The 15,000-nt window shown below is 46.1% G+C and overlaps 66 non-coding genes and 7 pseudogenes across 66 annotated transcripts in view; all 73 read right to left on the reverse strand.

The window, feature by feature from the left end:
- Positions 1-120: 120 nt before the first annotated feature.
- LOC148991922 (5S ribosomal RNA) lies at positions 121-239 on the reverse strand. Its single transcript, XR_016157898.1, has one exon. It is a non-coding gene; the product is annotated as a 5S ribosomal RNA (ribosomal RNA).
- Positions 240-302: 63 nt separating this feature from the next.
- On the reverse strand, positions 303-421 carry LOC148991923 (5S ribosomal RNA). The gene has a single exon (XR_016157899.1). It is a non-coding gene; the product is annotated as a 5S ribosomal RNA (ribosomal RNA).
- Positions 422-484: 63 nt separating this feature from the next.
- LOC148991924 (5S ribosomal RNA) lies at positions 485-603 on the reverse strand. The gene has a single exon (XR_016161549.1). It is a non-coding gene; the product is annotated as a 5S ribosomal RNA (ribosomal RNA).
- Positions 604-666: 63 nt separating this feature from the next.
- LOC148991925 (5S ribosomal RNA) lies at positions 667-785 on the reverse strand. The gene has a single exon (XR_016157900.1). It is a non-coding gene; the product is annotated as a 5S ribosomal RNA (ribosomal RNA).
- Positions 786-848: 63 nt separating this feature from the next.
- Positions 849-967, reverse strand: LOC148991926 (5S ribosomal RNA). Its single transcript, XR_016157901.1, has one exon. It is a non-coding gene; the product is annotated as a 5S ribosomal RNA (ribosomal RNA).
- A 63-nt stretch (positions 968-1,030) lies between these two features.
- Positions 1,031-1,149, reverse strand: LOC148991927 (5S ribosomal RNA). The gene has a single exon (XR_016157902.1). It is a non-coding gene; the product is annotated as a 5S ribosomal RNA (ribosomal RNA).
- A 63-nt stretch (positions 1,150-1,212) lies between these two features.
- LOC148991928 (5S ribosomal RNA) lies at positions 1,213-1,331 on the reverse strand. Its single transcript, XR_016157903.1, has one exon. It is a non-coding gene; the product is annotated as a 5S ribosomal RNA (ribosomal RNA).
- A 63-nt stretch (positions 1,332-1,394) lies between these two features.
- On the reverse strand, positions 1,395-1,513 carry LOC148991929 (5S ribosomal RNA). Its single transcript, XR_016157904.1, has one exon. It is a non-coding gene; the product is annotated as a 5S ribosomal RNA (ribosomal RNA).
- Positions 1,514-1,576: 63 nt separating this feature from the next.
- Positions 1,577-1,695, reverse strand: LOC148991930 (5S ribosomal RNA). The gene has a single exon (XR_016160966.1). It is a non-coding gene; the product is annotated as a 5S ribosomal RNA (ribosomal RNA).
- Positions 1,696-1,868: 173 nt separating this feature from the next.
- LOC148991931 (5S ribosomal RNA) lies at positions 1,869-1,987 on the reverse strand. The gene has a single exon (XR_016157905.1). It is a non-coding gene; the product is annotated as a 5S ribosomal RNA (ribosomal RNA).
- A 63-nt stretch (positions 1,988-2,050) lies between these two features.
- LOC148991932 (5S ribosomal RNA) lies at positions 2,051-2,169 on the reverse strand. The gene has a single exon (XR_016161809.1). It is a non-coding gene; the product is annotated as a 5S ribosomal RNA (ribosomal RNA).
- Positions 2,170-2,232: 63 nt separating this feature from the next.
- LOC148991933 (5S ribosomal RNA) lies at positions 2,233-2,351 on the reverse strand. Its single transcript, XR_016157907.1, has one exon. It is a non-coding gene; the product is annotated as a 5S ribosomal RNA (ribosomal RNA).
- A 63-nt stretch (positions 2,352-2,414) lies between these two features.
- Positions 2,415-2,533, reverse strand: LOC148991934 (5S ribosomal RNA). Its single transcript, XR_016160967.1, has one exon. It is a non-coding gene; the product is annotated as a 5S ribosomal RNA (ribosomal RNA).
- Positions 2,534-2,706: 173 nt separating this feature from the next.
- LOC148991935 (5S ribosomal RNA) lies at positions 2,707-2,825 on the reverse strand. The gene has a single exon (XR_016156109.1). It is a non-coding gene; the product is annotated as a 5S ribosomal RNA (ribosomal RNA).
- Positions 2,826-2,888: 63 nt separating this feature from the next.
- Positions 2,889-3,007, reverse strand: LOC148991936 (5S ribosomal RNA). The gene has a single exon (XR_016157908.1). It is a non-coding gene; the product is annotated as a 5S ribosomal RNA (ribosomal RNA).
- Positions 3,008-3,070: 63 nt separating this feature from the next.
- LOC148991937 (5S ribosomal RNA) lies at positions 3,071-3,189 on the reverse strand. The gene has a single exon (XR_016160968.1). It is a non-coding gene; the product is annotated as a 5S ribosomal RNA (ribosomal RNA).
- Positions 3,190-3,259: 70 nt separating this feature from the next.
- On the reverse strand, positions 3,260-3,378 carry LOC148991938 (5S ribosomal RNA). The gene has a single exon (XR_016157909.1). It is a non-coding gene; the product is annotated as a 5S ribosomal RNA (ribosomal RNA).
- Positions 3,379-3,547: 169 nt separating this feature from the next.
- Positions 3,548-3,666, reverse strand: LOC148991939 (5S ribosomal RNA). The gene has a single exon (XR_016156120.1). It is a non-coding gene; the product is annotated as a 5S ribosomal RNA (ribosomal RNA).
- Positions 3,667-3,729: 63 nt separating this feature from the next.
- LOC148991940 (5S ribosomal RNA) lies at positions 3,730-3,848 on the reverse strand. The gene has a single exon (XR_016157910.1). It is a non-coding gene; the product is annotated as a 5S ribosomal RNA (ribosomal RNA).
- A 63-nt stretch (positions 3,849-3,911) lies between these two features.
- On the reverse strand, positions 3,912-4,030 carry LOC148991941 (5S ribosomal RNA). The gene has a single exon (XR_016160970.1). It is a non-coding gene; the product is annotated as a 5S ribosomal RNA (ribosomal RNA).
- A 168-nt stretch (positions 4,031-4,198) lies between these two features.
- On the reverse strand, positions 4,199-4,317 carry LOC148991942 (5S ribosomal RNA). The gene has a single exon (XR_016156131.1). It is a non-coding gene; the product is annotated as a 5S ribosomal RNA (ribosomal RNA).
- A 63-nt stretch (positions 4,318-4,380) lies between these two features.
- On the reverse strand, positions 4,381-4,499 carry LOC148991943 (5S ribosomal RNA). The gene has a single exon (XR_016157911.1). It is a non-coding gene; the product is annotated as a 5S ribosomal RNA (ribosomal RNA).
- A 63-nt stretch (positions 4,500-4,562) lies between these two features.
- Positions 4,563-4,680, reverse strand: LOC148991944 (5S ribosomal RNA; annotated as a pseudogene).
- A 63-nt stretch (positions 4,681-4,743) lies between these two features.
- On the reverse strand, positions 4,744-4,862 carry LOC148991945 (5S ribosomal RNA). Its single transcript, XR_016157912.1, has one exon. It is a non-coding gene; the product is annotated as a 5S ribosomal RNA (ribosomal RNA).
- A 63-nt stretch (positions 4,863-4,925) lies between these two features.
- Positions 4,926-5,044, reverse strand: LOC148991946 (5S ribosomal RNA). Its single transcript, XR_016160971.1, has one exon. It is a non-coding gene; the product is annotated as a 5S ribosomal RNA (ribosomal RNA).
- A 170-nt stretch (positions 5,045-5,214) lies between these two features.
- Positions 5,215-5,333, reverse strand: LOC148991947 (5S ribosomal RNA). The gene has a single exon (XR_016157913.1). It is a non-coding gene; the product is annotated as a 5S ribosomal RNA (ribosomal RNA).
- Positions 5,334-5,396: 63 nt separating this feature from the next.
- Positions 5,397-5,515, reverse strand: LOC148991948 (5S ribosomal RNA). The gene has a single exon (XR_016157914.1). It is a non-coding gene; the product is annotated as a 5S ribosomal RNA (ribosomal RNA).
- A 63-nt stretch (positions 5,516-5,578) lies between these two features.
- Positions 5,579-5,697, reverse strand: LOC148991949 (5S ribosomal RNA). The gene has a single exon (XR_016157915.1). It is a non-coding gene; the product is annotated as a 5S ribosomal RNA (ribosomal RNA).
- Positions 5,698-5,760: 63 nt separating this feature from the next.
- Positions 5,761-5,879, reverse strand: LOC148991950 (5S ribosomal RNA; annotated as a pseudogene).
- A 63-nt stretch (positions 5,880-5,942) lies between these two features.
- On the reverse strand, positions 5,943-6,061 carry LOC148991951 (5S ribosomal RNA). Its single transcript, XR_016157916.1, has one exon. It is a non-coding gene; the product is annotated as a 5S ribosomal RNA (ribosomal RNA).
- Positions 6,062-6,233: 172 nt separating this feature from the next.
- Positions 6,234-6,352, reverse strand: LOC148991952 (5S ribosomal RNA). Its single transcript, XR_016157918.1, has one exon. It is a non-coding gene; the product is annotated as a 5S ribosomal RNA (ribosomal RNA).
- Positions 6,353-6,415: 63 nt separating this feature from the next.
- On the reverse strand, positions 6,416-6,534 carry LOC148991953 (5S ribosomal RNA). Its single transcript, XR_016161810.1, has one exon. It is a non-coding gene; the product is annotated as a 5S ribosomal RNA (ribosomal RNA).
- A 63-nt stretch (positions 6,535-6,597) lies between these two features.
- Positions 6,598-6,716, reverse strand: LOC148991954 (5S ribosomal RNA). The gene has a single exon (XR_016157919.1). It is a non-coding gene; the product is annotated as a 5S ribosomal RNA (ribosomal RNA).
- Positions 6,717-6,779: 63 nt separating this feature from the next.
- LOC148991955 (5S ribosomal RNA) lies at positions 6,780-6,898 on the reverse strand (annotated as a pseudogene).
- A 63-nt stretch (positions 6,899-6,961) lies between these two features.
- On the reverse strand, positions 6,962-7,080 carry LOC148991956 (5S ribosomal RNA). Its single transcript, XR_016157920.1, has one exon. It is a non-coding gene; the product is annotated as a 5S ribosomal RNA (ribosomal RNA).
- Positions 7,081-7,250: 170 nt separating this feature from the next.
- On the reverse strand, positions 7,251-7,368 carry LOC148991957 (5S ribosomal RNA; annotated as a pseudogene).
- A 63-nt stretch (positions 7,369-7,431) lies between these two features.
- On the reverse strand, positions 7,432-7,551 carry LOC148991958 (5S ribosomal RNA). Its single transcript, XR_016163997.1, has one exon. It is a non-coding gene; the product is annotated as a 5S ribosomal RNA (ribosomal RNA).
- A 63-nt stretch (positions 7,552-7,614) lies between these two features.
- LOC148991959 (5S ribosomal RNA) lies at positions 7,615-7,733 on the reverse strand. The gene has a single exon (XR_016157921.1). It is a non-coding gene; the product is annotated as a 5S ribosomal RNA (ribosomal RNA).
- Positions 7,734-7,906: 173 nt separating this feature from the next.
- LOC148991960 (5S ribosomal RNA) lies at positions 7,907-8,025 on the reverse strand. Its single transcript, XR_016156142.1, has one exon. It is a non-coding gene; the product is annotated as a 5S ribosomal RNA (ribosomal RNA).
- A 63-nt stretch (positions 8,026-8,088) lies between these two features.
- LOC148991961 (5S ribosomal RNA) lies at positions 8,089-8,207 on the reverse strand. The gene has a single exon (XR_016157922.1). It is a non-coding gene; the product is annotated as a 5S ribosomal RNA (ribosomal RNA).
- Positions 8,208-8,270: 63 nt separating this feature from the next.
- On the reverse strand, positions 8,271-8,389 carry LOC148991962 (5S ribosomal RNA). Its single transcript, XR_016160972.1, has one exon. It is a non-coding gene; the product is annotated as a 5S ribosomal RNA (ribosomal RNA).
- Positions 8,390-8,563: 174 nt separating this feature from the next.
- On the reverse strand, positions 8,564-8,682 carry LOC148991963 (5S ribosomal RNA). Its single transcript, XR_016157923.1, has one exon. It is a non-coding gene; the product is annotated as a 5S ribosomal RNA (ribosomal RNA).
- Positions 8,683-8,745: 63 nt separating this feature from the next.
- LOC148991964 (5S ribosomal RNA) lies at positions 8,746-8,864 on the reverse strand. Its single transcript, XR_016157924.1, has one exon. It is a non-coding gene; the product is annotated as a 5S ribosomal RNA (ribosomal RNA).
- Positions 8,865-8,927: 63 nt separating this feature from the next.
- LOC148991965 (5S ribosomal RNA) lies at positions 8,928-9,046 on the reverse strand. The gene has a single exon (XR_016157925.1). It is a non-coding gene; the product is annotated as a 5S ribosomal RNA (ribosomal RNA).
- A 63-nt stretch (positions 9,047-9,109) lies between these two features.
- LOC148991966 (5S ribosomal RNA) lies at positions 9,110-9,228 on the reverse strand. The gene has a single exon (XR_016157926.1). It is a non-coding gene; the product is annotated as a 5S ribosomal RNA (ribosomal RNA).
- A 63-nt stretch (positions 9,229-9,291) lies between these two features.
- LOC148991967 (5S ribosomal RNA) lies at positions 9,292-9,410 on the reverse strand. Its single transcript, XR_016157927.1, has one exon. It is a non-coding gene; the product is annotated as a 5S ribosomal RNA (ribosomal RNA).
- Positions 9,411-9,582: 172 nt separating this feature from the next.
- On the reverse strand, positions 9,583-9,701 carry LOC148991968 (5S ribosomal RNA). The gene has a single exon (XR_016157929.1). It is a non-coding gene; the product is annotated as a 5S ribosomal RNA (ribosomal RNA).
- Positions 9,702-9,764: 63 nt separating this feature from the next.
- Positions 9,765-9,883, reverse strand: LOC148991969 (5S ribosomal RNA). Its single transcript, XR_016157930.1, has one exon. It is a non-coding gene; the product is annotated as a 5S ribosomal RNA (ribosomal RNA).
- A 63-nt stretch (positions 9,884-9,946) lies between these two features.
- On the reverse strand, positions 9,947-10,065 carry LOC148991970 (5S ribosomal RNA). The gene has a single exon (XR_016157931.1). It is a non-coding gene; the product is annotated as a 5S ribosomal RNA (ribosomal RNA).
- A 63-nt stretch (positions 10,066-10,128) lies between these two features.
- Positions 10,129-10,247, reverse strand: LOC148991971 (5S ribosomal RNA). Its single transcript, XR_016157932.1, has one exon. It is a non-coding gene; the product is annotated as a 5S ribosomal RNA (ribosomal RNA).
- A 63-nt stretch (positions 10,248-10,310) lies between these two features.
- On the reverse strand, positions 10,311-10,429 carry LOC148991972 (5S ribosomal RNA). Its single transcript, XR_016157933.1, has one exon. It is a non-coding gene; the product is annotated as a 5S ribosomal RNA (ribosomal RNA).
- A 173-nt stretch (positions 10,430-10,602) lies between these two features.
- On the reverse strand, positions 10,603-10,721 carry LOC148991973 (5S ribosomal RNA). The gene has a single exon (XR_016157934.1). It is a non-coding gene; the product is annotated as a 5S ribosomal RNA (ribosomal RNA).
- Positions 10,722-10,784: 63 nt separating this feature from the next.
- On the reverse strand, positions 10,785-10,903 carry LOC148991974 (5S ribosomal RNA). Its single transcript, XR_016161811.1, has one exon. It is a non-coding gene; the product is annotated as a 5S ribosomal RNA (ribosomal RNA).
- Positions 10,904-10,966: 63 nt separating this feature from the next.
- LOC148991975 (5S ribosomal RNA) lies at positions 10,967-11,085 on the reverse strand. The gene has a single exon (XR_016157935.1). It is a non-coding gene; the product is annotated as a 5S ribosomal RNA (ribosomal RNA).
- Positions 11,086-11,148: 63 nt separating this feature from the next.
- Positions 11,149-11,267, reverse strand: LOC148991976 (5S ribosomal RNA; annotated as a pseudogene).
- Positions 11,268-11,330: 63 nt separating this feature from the next.
- LOC148991977 (5S ribosomal RNA) lies at positions 11,331-11,449 on the reverse strand. The gene has a single exon (XR_016157936.1). It is a non-coding gene; the product is annotated as a 5S ribosomal RNA (ribosomal RNA).
- A 173-nt stretch (positions 11,450-11,622) lies between these two features.
- Positions 11,623-11,741, reverse strand: LOC148991978 (5S ribosomal RNA). The gene has a single exon (XR_016157937.1). It is a non-coding gene; the product is annotated as a 5S ribosomal RNA (ribosomal RNA).
- A 63-nt stretch (positions 11,742-11,804) lies between these two features.
- Positions 11,805-11,923, reverse strand: LOC148991979 (5S ribosomal RNA). The gene has a single exon (XR_016161812.1). It is a non-coding gene; the product is annotated as a 5S ribosomal RNA (ribosomal RNA).
- A 63-nt stretch (positions 11,924-11,986) lies between these two features.
- On the reverse strand, positions 11,987-12,105 carry LOC148991980 (5S ribosomal RNA). The gene has a single exon (XR_016160973.1). It is a non-coding gene; the product is annotated as a 5S ribosomal RNA (ribosomal RNA).
- A 173-nt stretch (positions 12,106-12,278) lies between these two features.
- Positions 12,279-12,397, reverse strand: LOC148991981 (5S ribosomal RNA). Its single transcript, XR_016156153.1, has one exon. It is a non-coding gene; the product is annotated as a 5S ribosomal RNA (ribosomal RNA).
- Positions 12,398-12,460: 63 nt separating this feature from the next.
- On the reverse strand, positions 12,461-12,579 carry LOC148991982 (5S ribosomal RNA). The gene has a single exon (XR_016157938.1). It is a non-coding gene; the product is annotated as a 5S ribosomal RNA (ribosomal RNA).
- Positions 12,580-12,642: 63 nt separating this feature from the next.
- On the reverse strand, positions 12,643-12,761 carry LOC148991983 (5S ribosomal RNA). The gene has a single exon (XR_016160974.1). It is a non-coding gene; the product is annotated as a 5S ribosomal RNA (ribosomal RNA).
- A 63-nt stretch (positions 12,762-12,824) lies between these two features.
- On the reverse strand, positions 12,825-12,943 carry LOC148991984 (5S ribosomal RNA). Its single transcript, XR_016157940.1, has one exon. It is a non-coding gene; the product is annotated as a 5S ribosomal RNA (ribosomal RNA).
- A 171-nt stretch (positions 12,944-13,114) lies between these two features.
- LOC148991985 (5S ribosomal RNA) lies at positions 13,115-13,235 on the reverse strand (annotated as a pseudogene).
- Positions 13,236-13,298: 63 nt separating this feature from the next.
- LOC148991986 (5S ribosomal RNA) lies at positions 13,299-13,417 on the reverse strand. Its single transcript, XR_016157941.1, has one exon. It is a non-coding gene; the product is annotated as a 5S ribosomal RNA (ribosomal RNA).
- A 63-nt stretch (positions 13,418-13,480) lies between these two features.
- LOC148991987 (5S ribosomal RNA) lies at positions 13,481-13,599 on the reverse strand (annotated as a pseudogene).
- Positions 13,600-13,662: 63 nt separating this feature from the next.
- On the reverse strand, positions 13,663-13,781 carry LOC148991988 (5S ribosomal RNA). The gene has a single exon (XR_016157942.1). It is a non-coding gene; the product is annotated as a 5S ribosomal RNA (ribosomal RNA).
- Positions 13,782-13,956: 175 nt separating this feature from the next.
- Positions 13,957-14,075, reverse strand: LOC148991989 (5S ribosomal RNA). Its single transcript, XR_016156164.1, has one exon. It is a non-coding gene; the product is annotated as a 5S ribosomal RNA (ribosomal RNA).
- Positions 14,076-14,141: 66 nt separating this feature from the next.
- LOC148991990 (5S ribosomal RNA) lies at positions 14,142-14,260 on the reverse strand. The gene has a single exon (XR_016157943.1). It is a non-coding gene; the product is annotated as a 5S ribosomal RNA (ribosomal RNA).
- A 63-nt stretch (positions 14,261-14,323) lies between these two features.
- LOC148991991 (5S ribosomal RNA) lies at positions 14,324-14,442 on the reverse strand. Its single transcript, XR_016157944.1, has one exon. It is a non-coding gene; the product is annotated as a 5S ribosomal RNA (ribosomal RNA).
- A 63-nt stretch (positions 14,443-14,505) lies between these two features.
- LOC148991992 (5S ribosomal RNA) lies at positions 14,506-14,624 on the reverse strand. The gene has a single exon (XR_016157945.1). It is a non-coding gene; the product is annotated as a 5S ribosomal RNA (ribosomal RNA).
- A 63-nt stretch (positions 14,625-14,687) lies between these two features.
- Positions 14,688-14,806, reverse strand: LOC148991993 (5S ribosomal RNA). Its single transcript, XR_016160975.1, has one exon. It is a non-coding gene; the product is annotated as a 5S ribosomal RNA (ribosomal RNA).
- Positions 14,807-14,980: 174 nt separating this feature from the next.
- LOC148991994 (5S ribosomal RNA) overlaps positions 14,981-15,000 on the reverse strand; it is a 119-nt gene continuing 99 nt past the window's right edge. Inside the window, exon 1 of the ribosomal RNA XR_016157946.1 lies at positions 14,981-15,000. This exon is cut by the window's right edge and continues 99 nt beyond it. This is a non-coding gene — a ribosomal RNA (5S ribosomal RNA).

Genomic DNA, 15,000 nt, shown 5'->3' on the forward strand with positions numbered 1-15,000 from the left:
CTTTCAGGCTTTCTGAAGAAACTCAGAGAATATTTCAGGCATTTCGAGGGGAAAAAAGACAATTTAGGATTTTTGAACCATTTCATTGACTCTTTTTTTTTTTTTTTTTTTAAACAATAAAGCTTACAGCACCTGGTATTCCCAGGCGGTCTCCCATCCAAGTACTAACCAGGCCCGACCCTGCTTAGCTTCCGAGATCAGACGAGTTCGGGCGTTCTCAAGGTGGTATGGCCGTAAGCGAAATCTGCTGCCAAAATTGGGCTATTTGAATGGTTAGAACATTAGGGTAGTAAACTATATAAAGCTTACAGCACCTGGTATTCCCAGGCGGTCTCCCATCCAAGTACTAACCAGGCCCGACCCTGCTTAGCTTCCGAGATCAGACGAGTTCGGGCGTTCTCAAGGTGGTATGGCCGTAAGCGAAATCTGCTGCCAAAATTGGGCTATTTGAATGGTTAGAACATTAGGGTAGTAAACTATATAAAGCTTACAGCACCTGGTATTCCCAGGCGGTCTCCCATCCAAGTACTAACCAGGCCCGACCCTGCTTAGCTTCCGAGATCAGACGAGTTCGGGCGTCCTCAAGGTGGTATGGCCGTAAGCGAAATCTGCTGCCAAAATTGGGCTATTTGAATGGTTAGAACATTAGGGTAGTAAACTATATAAAGCTTACAGCACCTGGTATTCCCAGGCGGTCTCCCATCCAAGTACTAACCAGGCCCGACCCTGCTTAGCTTCCGAGATCAGACGAGTTCGGGCGTTCTCAAGGTGGTATGGCCGTAAGCGAAATCTGCTGCCAAAATTGGGCTATTTGAATGGTTAGAACATTAGGGTAGTAAACTATATAAAGCTTACAGCACCTGGTATTCCCAGGCGGTCTCCCATCCAAGTACTAACCAGGCCCGACCCTGCTTAGCTTCCGAGATCAGACGAGTTCGGGCGTTCTCAAGGTGGTATGGCCGTAAGCGAAATCTGCTGCCAAAATTGGGCTATTTGAATGGTTAGAACATTAGGGTAGTAAACTATATAAAGCTTACAGCACCTGGTATTCCCAGGCGGTCTCCCATCCAAGTACTAACCAGGCCCGACCCTGCTTAGCTTCCGAGATCAGACGAGTTCGGGCGTTCTCAAGGTGGTATGGCCGTAAGCGAAATCTGCTGCCAAAATTGGGCTATTTGAATGGTTAGAACATTAGGGTAGTAAACTATATAAAGCTTACAGCACCTGGTATTCCCAGGCGGTCTCCCATCCAAGTACTAACCAGGCCCGACCCTGCTTAGCTTCCGAGATCAGACGAGTTCGGGCGTTCTCAAGGTGGTATGGCCGTAAGCGAAATCTGCTGCCAAAATTGGGCTATTTGAATGGTTAGAACATTAGGGTAGTAAACTATATAAAGCTTACAGCACCTGGTATTCCCAGGCGGTCTCCCATCCAAGTACTAACCAGGCCCGACCCTGCTTAGCTTCCGAGATCAGACGAGTTCGGGCGTTCTCAAGGTGGTATGGCCGTAAGCGAAATCTGCTGCCAAAATTGGGCTATTTGAATGGTTAGAACATTAGGGTAGTAAACTATATAAAGCTTACAGCACCTGGTATTCCCAGGCGGTCTCCCATTCAAGTACTAACCAGGCCCGACCCTGCTTAGCTTCCGAGATCAGACGAGTTCGGGCGTTCTCAAGGTGGTATGGCCGTAAGCGAAATCCGCTGCCAAAATTGGGCTATTTGAAGAAGAAAAAAAAAGAGACTCTTTCAGGCTTTCTGAAGAAACTCAGAGAATATTTCAGGCATTTCGAGGGGAAAAAAGACAATTTAGGATTTTTGAACCATTTCATTGACTCTTTTTTTTTTTTTTTTTTTTTTAAACAATAAAGCTTACAGCACCTGGTATTCCCAGGCGGTCTCCCATCCAAGTACTAACCAGGCCCGACCCTGCTTAGCTTCCGAGATCAGACGAGTTCGGGCGTTCTCAAGGTGGTATGGCCGTAAGCGAAATCTGCTGCCAAAATTGGGCTATTTGAATGGTTAGAACATTAGGGTAGTAAACTATATAAAGCTTACAGCACCTGGTATTCCCAGGCGGTCTTCCATCCAAGTACTAACCAGGCCCGACCCTGCTTAGCTTCCGAGATCAGACGAGTTCGGGCGTTCTCAAGGTGGTATGGCCGTAAGCGAAATCTGCTGCCAAAATTGGGCTATTTGAATGGTTAGAACATTAGGGTAGTAAACTATATAAAGCTTACAGCACCTGGTATTCCCAGGCGGTCTCCCATCCAAGTACTAACCAGGCCCGACCCTGCTTAGCTTCCGAGATCAGACGAGTTCGGGCGTTCTCAAGGTGGTATGGCCGTAAGCGAAATCTGCTGCCAAAATTGGGCTATTTGAATGGTTAGAACATTAGGGTAGTAAACTATATAAAGCTTACAGCACCTGGTATTCCCAGGCGGTCTCCCATTCAAGTACTAACCAGGCCCGACCCTGCTTAGCTTCCGAGATCAGACGAGTTCGGGCGTTCTCAAGGTGGTATGGCCGTAAGCGAAATCCGCTGCCAAAATTGGGCTATTTGAAGAAGAAAAAAAAAGAGACTCTTTCAGGCTTTCTGAAGAAACTCAGAGAATATTTCAGGCATTTCGAGGGGAAAAAAGACAATTTAGGATTTTTGAACCATTTCATTGACTCTTTTTTTTTTTTTTTTTTTTTTAGACAATAAAGCTTACAGCACCTGGTATTCCCAGGCGGTCTCCCATCCAAGTACTAACCTGGCCCGACCCTGCTTAGCTTCCGAGATCAGACGAGTTCGGGCGTTCTCAAGGTGGTATGGCCGTAAGCGAAATCTGCTGCCAAAATTGGGCTATTTGAATGGTTAGAACATTAGGGTAGTAAACTATATAAAGCTTACAGCACCTGGTATTCCCAGGCGGTCTCCCATCCAAGTACTAACCAGGCCCGACCCTGCTTAGCTTCCGAGATCAGACGAGTTCGGGCGTTCTCAAGGTGGTATGGCCGTAAGCGAAATCTGTTGCCAAAATTGGGCTATTTGAATGGTTAGAACATTAGGGTAGTAAACTATATAAAGCTTACAGCACCTGGTATTCCCAGGCGGTCTCCCATTCAAGTACTAACCAGGCCCGACCCTGCTTAGCTTCCGAGATCAGACGAGTTCGGGCGTTCTCAAGGTGGTATGGCCGTAAGCGAAATCTGCTGCCAAAATTGGGCTATTTGAATGGTTAGAACATTAGGGTAGTAAACTATATAAAATATAAAGCTTACAGCACCTGGTATTCCCAGGCGGTCTCCCATCCAAGTACTAACCAGGCCCGACCCTGCTTAGCTTCCGAGATCAGACGAGTTCGGGCGTTCTCAAGGTGGTATGGCCGTAAGCGAAATCCGCTGCCAAAATTGGGCTATTTGAAGAAGAAAAAAAAAGAGACTCTTTCAGGCTTTCTGAAGAAACTCAGAGAATATTTCAGGCATTTCGAGGGGAAAAAAGACAATTTAGGATTTTTGAACCATTTCATTGACTCTTTTTTTTTTTTTTTTTTATACAATAAAGCTTACAGCACCTGGTATTCCCAGGCGGTCTCCCATCCAAGTACTAACCTGGCCCGACCCTGCTTAGCTTCCGAGATCAGACGAGTTCGGGCGTTCTCAAGGTGGTATGGCCGTAAGCGAAATCTGCTGCCAAAATTGGGCTATTTGAATGGTTAGAACATTAGGGTAGTAAACTATATAAAGCTTACAGCACCTGGTATTCCCAGGCGGTCTCCCATCCAAGTACTAACCAGGCCCGACCCTGCTTAGCTTCCGAGATCAGACGAGTTCGGGCGTTCTCAAGGTGGTATGGCCGTAAGCGAAATCTGTTGCCAAAATTGGGCTATTTGAATGGTTAGAACATTAGGGTAGTAAACTATATAAAGCTTACAGCACCTGGTATTCCCAGGCGGTCTCCCATTCAAGTACTAACCAGGCCCGACCCTGCTTAGCTTCCGAGATCAGACGAGTTCGGGCGTTCTCAAGGTGGTATGGCCGTAAGCGAAATCCGCTGCCAAAATTGGGCTATTTGAAGAAAAAAAAGAGACTCTTTCAGGCTTTCTGAAGAAACTCAGAGAATATTTCAGGCATTTCGAGGGGAAAAAAGACAATTTAGGATTTTTGAACCATTTCATTGACTCTTTTTTTTTTTTTTTTTTTTTATACAATAAAGCTTACAGCACCTGGTATTCCCAGGCGGTCTCCCATCCAAGTACTAACCTGGCCCGACCCTGCTTAGCTTCCGAGATCAGACGAGTTCGGGCGTTCTCAAGGTGGTATGGCCGTAAGCGAAATCTGCTGCCAAAATTGGGCTATTTGAATGGTTAGAACATTAGGGTAGTAAACTATATAAAGCTTACAGCACCTGGTATTCCCAGGCGGTCTCCCATCCAAGTACTAACCAGGCCCGACCCTGCTTAGCTTCCGAGATCAGACGAGTTCGGGCGTTCTCAAGGTGGTATGGCCGTAAGCGAAATCTGTTGCCAAAATTGGGCTATTTGAATGGTTAGAACATTAGGGTAGTAAACTATATAAAGCTTACAGCACCTGGTATTCCCAGGCGGTCTCCCATTCAAGTACTAACCAGGCCCGACCCTGCTTAGCTTCCGAGATCAGACGGTCGGGGCGCTCTCAAGGTGGTATGGCCGTAAGCGAAATCTGCTGCCAAAATTGGGCTATTTGAATGGTTAGAACATTAGGGTAGTAAACTATATAAAGCTTACAGCACCTGGTATTCCCAGGCGGTCTCCCATCCAAGTACTAACCAGGCCCGACCCTGCTTAGCTTCCGAGATCAGACGAGTTCGGGCGTTCTCAAGGTGGTATGGCCGTAAGCGAAATCTGCTGCCAAAATTGGGCTATTTGAATGGTTAGAACATTAGGGTAGTAAACTATATAAAGCTTACAGCACCTGGTATTCCCAGGCGGTCTCCCATTCAAGTACTAACCAGGCCCGACCCTGCTTAGCTTCCGAGATCAGACGAGTTCGGGCGTTCTCAAGGTGGTATGGCCGTAAGCGAAATCCGCTGCCAAAATTGGGCTATTTGAAGAAGAAAAAAAAGAGACTCTTTCAGGCTTTCTGAAGAAACTCAGAGAATATTTCAGGCATTTCGAGGGGAAAAAAGACAATTTAGGATTTCTGAACCATTTCATTGACTCTTTTTTTTTTTTTTTTTTTTAAACAATAAAGCTTACAGCACCTGGTATTCCCAGGCGGTCTCCCATCCAAGTACTAACCAGGCCCGACCCTGCTTAGCTTCCGAGATCAGACGAGTTCGGGCGTTCTCAAGGTGGTATGGCCGTAAGCGAAATCTGCTGCCAAAATTGGGCTATTTGAATGGTTAGAACATTAGGGTAGTAAACTATATAAAGCTTACAGCACCTGGTATTCCCAGGCGGTCTCCCATCCAAGTACTAACCAGGCCCGACCCTGCTTAGCTTCCGAGATCAGACGAGTTCGGGCGTTCTCAAGGTGGTATGGCCGTAAGCGAAATCTGCTGCCAAAATTGGGCTATTTGAATGGTTAGAACATTAGGGTAGTAAACTATATAAAGCTTACAGCACCTGGTATTCCCAGGCGGTCTCCCATCCAAGTACTAACCAGGCCCGACCCTGCTTAGCTTCCGAGATCAGACGAGTTCGGGCGTTCTCAAGGTGGTATGGCCGTAAGCGAAATCTGCTGCCAAAATTGGGCTATTTGAATGGTTAGAACATTAGGGTAGTAAACTATATAAAGCTTACAACACCTGGTATTCCCAGGCGGTCTCTTATCCAAGTACTAACCAGGCCCGACCCTGCTTAGCTTCCGAGATCAGACGAGTTCGGGCGTTCTCAAGGTGGTATGGCCGTAAGCGAAATCTGCTGCCAAAATTGGGCTATTTGAATGGTTAGAACATTAGGTTAGTAAACTATATAAAGCTTACAGCACCTGGTATTCCCAGGCGGTCTCCCATCCAAGTACTAACCAGGCCCGACCCTGCTTAGCTTCCGAGATCAGACGAGTTCGGGCGTTCTCAAGGTGGTATGGCCGTAAGCGAAATCCGCTGCCAAAATTGGGCTATTTGAAGAAGAAAAAAAAAGAGACTCTTTCAGGCTTTCTGAAGAAACTCAGAGAATATTTCAGGCATTTCGAGGGGAAAAAAGACAATTTAGGATTTTTGAACCATTTCATTGACTCTTTTTTTTTTTTTTTTTTTTTAAACAATAAAGCTTACAGCACCTGGTATTCCCAGGCGGTCTCCCATCCAAGTACTAACCAGGCCCGACCCTGCTTAGCTTCCGAGATCAGACGAGTTCGGGCGTTCTCAAGGTGGTATGGCCGTAAGCGAAATCTGCTGCCAAAATTGGGCTATTTGAATGGTTAGAACATTAGGGTAGTAAACTATATAAAGCTTACAGCACCTGGTATTCCCAGGCGGTCTTCCATCCAAGTACTAACCAGGCCCGACCCTGCTTAGCTTCCGAGATCAGACGAGTTCGGGCGTTCTCAAGGTGGTATGGCCGTAAGCGAAATCTGCTGCCAAAATTGGGCTATTTGAATGGTTAGAACATTAGGGTAGTAAACTATATAAAGCTTACAGCACCTGGTATTCCCAGGCGGTCTCCCATCCAAGTACTAACCAGGCCCGACCCTGCTTAGCTTCCGAGATCAGACGAGTTCGGGCGTTCTCAAGGTGGTATGGCCGTAAGCGAAATCTGCTGCCAAAATTGGGCTATTTGAATGGTTAGAACATTAGGGTAGTAAACTATATAAAGCTTACAACACCTGGTATTCCCAGGCGGTCTCTTATCCAAGTACTAACCAGGCCCGACCCTGCTTAGCTTCCGAGATCAGACGAGTTCGGGCGTTCTCAAGGTGGTATGGCCGTAAGCGAAATCTGCTGCCAAAATTGGGCTATTTGAATGGTTAGAACATTAGGTTAGTAAACTATATAAAGCTTACAGCACCTGGTATTCCCAGGCGGTCTCCCATCCAAGTACTAACCAGGCCCGACCCTGCTTAGCTTCCGAGATCAGACGAGTTCGGGCGTTCTCAAGGTGGTATGGCCGTAAGCGAAATCCGCTGCCAAAATTGGGCTATTTGAAGAAGAAAAAAAAGAGACTCTTTCAGGCTTTCTGAAGAAACTCAGAGAATATTTCAGGCATTTCGAGGGGAAAAAAGACAATTTAGGATTTTTGAACCATTTCATTGACTCTTTTTTTTTTTTTTTTTTTTAAACAATAAAGCTTACAGCACCTGGTATTCCCAGGCGGTCTCCCATCCAAGTACTAACCAGGCCCGACCCTGCTTAGCTTCCAAGATGGACGAGTTCGGGCGTTCTCAAGGTGGTATGGCCGTAAGCGAAATCTGCTGCCAAAATTGGGCTATTTGAATGGTTAGAACATTAGGGTAGTAAACTATATAAAGCTTACAGCACCTGGTATTCCCAGGCGGGTCTTCCATCCAAGTACTAACCAGGCCCGACCCTGCTTAGCTTCCGAGATCAGACGAGTTCGGGCGTTCTCAAGGTGGTATGGCCGTAAGCGAAATCTGCTGCCAAAATTGGGCTATTTGAATGGTTAGAACATTAGGGTAGTAAACTATATAAAGCTTACAGCACCTGGTATTCCCAGGCGGTCTCCCATCCAAGTACTAACCAGGCCCGACCCTGCTTAGCTTCCGAGATCAGACGAGTTCGGGCGTTCTCAAGGTGGTATGGCCGTAAGCGAAATCCGCTGCCAAAATTGGGCTATTTGAAGAAGAAAAAAAAAGAGACTCTTTCAGGCTTTCTGAAGAAACTCAGAGAATATTTCAGGCATTTCGAGGGGAAAAAAGACAATTTAGGATTTTTGAACCATTTCATTGACTCTTTTTTTTTTTTTTTTTTTTTTATACAATAAAGCTTACAGCACCTGGTATTCCCAGGCGGTCTCCCATCCAAGTACTAACCTGGCCCGACCCTGCTTAGCTTCCGAGATCAGACGAGTTCGGGCGTTCTCAAGGTGGTATGGCCGTAAGCGAAATCTGCTGCCAAAATTGGGCTATTTGAATGGTTAGAACATTAGGGTAGTAAACTATATAAAGCTTACAGCACCTGGTATTCCCAGGCGGTCTCCCATCCAAGTACTAACCAGGCCCGACCCTGCTTAGCTTCCGAGATCAGACGAGTTCGGGCGTTCTCAAGGTGGTATGGCCGTAAGCGAAATCTGTTGCCAAAATTGGGCTATTTGAATGGTTAGAACATTAGGGTCGTAAACTATATAAAGCTTACAGCACCTGGTATTCCCAGGCGGTCTCCCATTCAAGTACTAACCAGGCCCGACCCTGCTTAGCTTCCGAGATCAGACGAGTTCGGGCGTTCTCAAGGTGGTATGGCCGTAAGCGAAATCCGCTGCCAAAATTGGGCTATTTGAAGAAGAAAAAAAAAGAGACTCTTTCAGGCTTTCTGAAGAAACTCAGAGAATATTTCAGGCATTTCGAGGGGAAAAAAGACAATTTAGGATTTTTGAACCATTTCATTGACTCTTTTTTTTTTTTTTTTTTTTTTTAAACAATAAAGCTTACAGCACCTGGTATTCCCAGGCGGTCTCCCATCCAAGTACTAACCAGGCCCGACCCTGCTTAGCTTCCGAGATCAGACGAGTTCGGGCGTTCTCAAGGTGGTATGGCCGTAAGCGAAATCTGCTGCCAAAATTGGGCTATTTGAATGGTTAGAACATTAGGGTAGTAAACTATATAAAGCTTACAGCACCTGGTATTCCCAGGCGGTCTCCCATCCAAGTACTAACCAGGCCCGACCCTGCTTAGCTTCCGAGATCAGACGAGTTCGGGCGTTCTCAAGGTGGTATGGCCGTAAGCGAAATCTGCTGCCAAAATTGGGCTATTTGAATGGTTAGAACATTAGGGTAGTAAACTATATAAAGCTTACAGCACCTGGTATTCCCAGGCGGTCTCCCATCCAAGTACTAACCAGGCCCGACCCTGCTTAGCTTCCGAGATCAGACGAGTTCGGGCGTTCTCAAGGTGGTATGGCCGTAAGCGAAATCTGCTGCCAAAATTGGGCTATTTGAATGGTTAGAACATTAGGGTAGTAAACTATATAAAGCTTACAGCACCTGGTATTCCCAGGCGGTCTCCCATCCAAGTACTAACCAGGCCCGACCCTGCTTAGCTTCCGAGATCAGACGAGTTCGGGCGTTCTCAAGGTGGTATGGCCGTAAGCGAAATCTGCTGCCAAAATTGGGCTATTTGAATGGTTAGAACATTAGGGTAGTAAACTATATAAAGCTTACAGCACCTGGTATTCCCAGGCGGTCTCCCATCCAAGTACTAACCAGGCCCGACCCTGCTTAGCTTCCGAGATCAGACGAGTTCGGGCGTTCTCAAGGTGGTATGGCCGTAAGCGAAATCTGCTGCCAAAATTGGGCTATTTGAAGAAGAAAAAAAAGAGACTCTTTCAGGCTTTCTGAAGAAACTCAGAGAATATTTCAGGCATTTTGAGGGGAAAAAAGACAATTTAGGATTTTTGAACCATTTCATTGACTCTTTTTTTTTTTTTTTTTTTTTTAAACAATAAAGCTTACAGCACCTGGTATTCCCAGGCGGTCTCCCATCCAAGTACTAACCAGGCCCGACCCTGCTTAGCTTCCGAGATCAGACGAGTTCGGGCGTTCTCAAGGTGGTATGGCCGTAAGCGAAATCTGCTGCCAAAATTGGGCTATTTGAATGGTTAGAACATTAGGGTAGTAAACTATATAAAGCTTACAGCACCTGGTATTCCCAGGCGGTCTCCCATCCAAGTACTAACCAGGCCCGACCCTGCTTAGCTTCCGAGATCAGACGAGTTCGGGCGTTCTCAAGGTGGTATGGCCGTAAGCGAAATCTGCTGCCAAAATTGGGCTATTTGAATGGTTAGAACATTAGGGTAGTAAACTATATAAAGCTTACAGCACCTGGTATTCCCAGGCGGTCTCCCATCCAAGTACTAACCAGGCCCGACCCTGCTTAGCTTCCGAGATCAGACGAGTTCGGGCGTTCTCAAGGTGGTATGGCCGTAAGCGAAATCTGCTGCCAAAATTGGGCTATTTGAATGGTTAGAACATTAGGGTAGTAAACTATATAAAGCTTACAGCACCTGGTATTCCCAGGCGGTCTCCCATCCAAGTACTAACCAGGCCCGACCCTGCTTAGCTTCCGAGATCAGACGAGTTCGGGCGTTCTCAAGGTGGTATGGCCGTAAGCGAAATCTGCTGCCAAAATTGGGCTATTTGAATGGTTAGAACATTAGGGTAGTAAACTATATAAAGCTTACAGCACCTGGTATTCCCAGGCGGTCTCCCATCCAAGTACTAACCAGGCCCGACCCTGCTTAGCTTCCGAGATCAGACGAGTTCGGGCGTTCTCAAGGTGGTATGGCCGTAAGCGAAATCCGCTGCCAAAATTGGGCTATTTGAAGAAGAAAAAAAAAGAGACTCTTTCAGGCTTTCTGAAGAAACTCAGAGAATATTTCAGGCATTTCGAGGGGAAAAAAGACAATTTAGGATTTTTGAACCATTTCATTGACTCTTTTTTTTTTTTTTTTTTTTTTAAACAATAAAGCTTACAGCACCTGGTATTCCCAGGCGGTCTCCCATCCAAGTACTAACCAGGCCCGACCCTGCTTAGCTTCCGAGATCAGACGAGTTCGGGCGTTCTCAAGGTGGTATGGCCGTAAGCGAAATCTGCTGCCAAAATTGGGCTATTTGAATGGTTAGAACATTAGGGTAGTAAACTATATAAAGCTTACAGCACCTGGTATTCCCAGGCGGTCTTCCATCCAAGTACTAACCAGGCCCGACCCTGCTTAGCTTCCGAGATCAGACGAGTTCGGGCGTTCTCAAGGTGGTATGGCCGTAAGCGAAATCTGCTGCCAAAATTGGGCTATTTGAATGGTTAGAACATTAGGGTAGTAAACTATATAAAGCTTACAGCACCTGGTATTCCCAGGCGGTCTCCCATCCAAGTACTAACCAGGCCCGACCCTGCTTAGCTTCCGAGATCAGACGAGTTCGGGCGTTCTCAAGGTGGTATGGCCGTAAGCGAAATCTGCTGCCAAAATTGGGCTATTTGAATGGTTAGAACATTAGGGTAGTAAACTATATAAAGCTTACAACACCTGGTATTCCCAGGCGGTCTCTTATCCAAGTACTAACCAGGCCCGACCCTGCTTAGCTTCCGAGATCAGACGAGTTCGGGCGTTCTCAAGGTGGTATGGCCGTAAGCGAAATCTGCTGCCAAAATTGGGCTATTTGAATGGTTAGAACATTAGGTTAGTAAACTATATAAAGCTTACAGCACCTGGTATTCCCAGGCGGTCTCCCATCCAAGTACTAACCAGGCCCGACCCTGCTTAGCTTCCGAGATCAGACGAGTTCGGGCGTTCTCAAGGTGGTATGGCCGTAAGCGAAATCCGCTGCCAAAATTGGGCTATTTGAAGAAGAAAAAAAAAGAGACTCTTTCAGGCTTTCTGAAGAAACTCAGAGAATATTTCAGGCATTTCGAGGGGAAAAAAGACAATTTAGGATTTTTGAACCATTTCATTGACTCTTTTTTTTTTTTTTTTTTTTTTAAACAATAAAGCTTACAGCACCTGGTATTCCCAGGCGGTCTCCCATCCAAGTACTAACCAGGCCCGACCCTGCTTAGCTTCCGAGATCAGACGAGTTCGGGCGTTCTCAAGGTGGTATGGCCGTAAGCGAAATCTGCTGCCAAAATTGGGCTATTTGAATGGTTAGAACATTAGGGTAGTAAACTATATAAAGCTTACAGCACCTGGTATTCCCAGGCGGTCTTCCATCCAAGTACTAACCAGGCCCGACCCTGCTTAGCTTCCGAGATCAGACGAGTTCGGGCGTTCTCAAGGTGGTATGGCCGTAAGCGAAATCTGCTGCCAAAATTGGGCTATTTGAATGGTTAGAACATTAGGGTAGTAAACTATATAAAGCTTACAGCACCTGGTATTCCCAGGCGGTCTCCCATTCAAGTACTAACCAGGCCCGACCCTGCTTAGCTTCCGAGATCAGACGAGTTCGGGCGTTCTCAAGGTGGTATGGCCGTAAGCGAAATCCGCTGCCAAAATTGGGCTATTTGAAGAAGAAAAAAAAAGAGACTCTTTCAGGCTTTCTGAAGAAACTCAGAGAATATTTCAGGCATTTCGAGGGGAAAAAAGACAATTTAGGATTTTTGAACCATTTCATTGACTCTTTTTTTTTTTTTTTTTTTTTTATACAATAAAGCTTACAGCACCTGGTATTCCCAGGCGGTCTCCCATCCAAGTACTAACCTGGCCCGACCCTGCTTAGCTTCCGAGATCAGACGAGTTCGGGCGTTCTCAAGGTGGTATGGCCGTAAGCGAAATCTGCTGCCAAAATTGGGCTATTTGAATGGTTAGAACATTAGGGTAGTAAACTATATAAAGCTTACAGCACCTGGTATTCCCAGGCGGTCTCCCATCCAAGTACTAACCAGGCCCGACCCTGCTTAGCTTCCGAGATCAGACGAGTTCGGGCGTTCTCAAGGTGGTATGGCCGTAAGCGAAATCTGTTGCCAAAATTGGGCTATTTGAATGGTTAGAACATTAGGGTAGTAAACTATATAAAGCTTACAGCACCTGGTATTCCCAGGCGGTCTCCCATTCAAGTACTAACCAGGCCCGACCCTGCTTAGCTTCCGAGATCAGACGAGTTCGGGCGTTCTCAAGGTGGTATGGCCGTAAGCGAAATCTGCTGCCAAAATTGGGCTATTTGAATGGTTAGAACATTAGGGTAGTAAACTATATAAAGCTTACAGCACCTGGTATTCCCAGGCGGTCTCCCATCCAAGTACTAACCAGGCCCGACCCTGCTTAGCTTCCGAGATCAGACGAGTTCGGGCGTTCTCAAGGTGGTATGGCCGTAAGCGAAATCCGCTGCCAAAATTGGGCTATTTGAAGAAGAAAAAAAAGAGACTCTTTCAGGCTTTCTGAAGAAACTCAGAGAATATTTCAGGCATTTCGAGGGGAAAAAAGACAATTTAGGATTTTTGAACCATTTCATTGACTCTTTTTTTTTTTTTTTTTTTTTATACAATAAAGCTTACAGCACCTGGTATTCCCAGGCGGTCTCCCATCCAAGTACTAACCTGGCCCGACCCTGCTTAGCTTCCGAGATCAGACGAGTTGAGGGCGTTCTCCAAGGTGGTATGGCCGTAAGCGAAATCTGCTGCCAAAATTGGGCTATTTGAATGGTTAGAACATTAGGGTAGTAAACTATATAAAGCTTACAGCACCTGGTATTCCCAGGCGGTCTCCCATCCAAGTACTAACCAGGCCCGACCCTGCTTAGCTTCCGAGATCAGACGAGTTCGGGCGTTCTCAAGGTGGTATGGCCGTAAGCGAAATCTGTTGCCAAAATTGGGCTATTTGAATGGTTAGAACATTAGGGTAGTAAACTATATAAAGCTTACAGCACCTGGTATTCCCAGGCGGTCTCCCATTCAAGTACTAACCAGGCCCGACCCTGCTTAGCTTCCGAGATCAGACAAGTTAGGGCGTTCTCAAGGTGGTATGGCCGTAAGCGAAATCTGCTGCCAAAATTGGGCTATTTGAATGGTTAGAACATTAGGGTAGTAAACTATATAAAGCTTACAGCACCTGGTATTCCCAGGCGGTCTCCCATCCAAGTACTAACCAGGCCCGACCCTGCTTAGCTTCCGAGATCAGACGAGTTCGGGCGTTCTCAAGGTGGTATGGCCGTAAGCGAAATCCGCTGCCAAAATTGGGCTATTTGAAGAAGAAAAAAAAAAGAGACTCTTTCAGGCTTTCTGAAGAAAACTCAGAGAATATTTCAGGCATTTCGAGGGGAAAAAAGACAATTTAGGATTTTTGAACCATTTCATTGACTCTTTTTTTTTTTTTTTTTTTTTTATACAATAAAGCTTACAGCACCTGGTATTCCCAGGCGGTCTCCCATCCAAGTACTAACCTGGCCCGACCCTGCTTAGCTTCCGAGATCAGACGAGTTCGGGCGTTCTCAAGGTGGTATGGCCGTAAGCGAAATCTGCTGCCAAAATTGGGCTATTTGATCTATGGTTAGAACATTAGGGTAGTAAACTATATAAAGCTTACAGCACCTGGTATTCCCAGGCGGTCTCCCATCCAAGTACTAACCAGGCCCGACCCTGCTTAGCTTCCGAGATCAGACGAGTTCGGGCGTTCTCAAGGTGGTATGGCCGTAAGCGAAATCTGCTGCCAAAATTGGGCTATTTGAATGGTTAGAACATTAGGGTAGTAAACTATATAAAGCTTACAGCACCTGGTATTCCCAGGCGGTCTCCCATCCAAGTACTAACCAGGCCCGACCCTGCTTAGCTTCCGAGATCAGACGAGTTCGGGCGTTCTCAAGGTGGTATGGCCGTAAGCGAAATCTGCTGCCAAAATTGGGCTATTTGAATGGTTAGAACATTAGGGTAGTAAACTATATAAAGCTTACAGCACCTGGTATTCCCAGGCGGTCTCCCATCCAAGTACTAACCAGGCCCGACCCTGCTTAGCTTCCGAGATCAGACGAGTTCGGGCGTTCTCAAGGTGGTATGGCCGTAAGCGAAATCTGCTGCCAAAATTGGGCTATTTGAATGGTTAGAACATTAGGGTAGTAAACTATATAAAGCTTACAGCACCTGGTATTCCCAGGCGGTCTCCCATTCAAGTACTAACCAGGCCCGACCCTGCTTAGCTTCCGAGATCAGACGAGTTCGGGCGTTCTCAAGGTGGTATGGCCGTAAGCGAAATCCGCTGCCAAAATTGGGCTATTTGAAGAAGAAAAAAAAAGAGACTCTTTCAGGCTTTCTGAAGAAACTCAGAGAATATTTCAGGCATTTCGAGGGGAAAAAAGACAATTTAGGATTTTTGAACCATTTCATTGACTCTTTTTTTTTTTTTTTTTTTTTTTAAACAATAAAGCTTACAGCACCTGGTATT

The sequence above is a fragment of the Pimephales promelas genome, chromosome 3 (assembly GCF_988280905.1).
Source record: "Pimephales promelas chromosome 3, fPimPro1.hap1.1, whole genome shotgun sequence".
NCBI classification, from domain to species: Eukaryota; Metazoa; Chordata; class Actinopteri; order Cypriniformes; family Leuciscidae; genus Pimephales; species Pimephales promelas.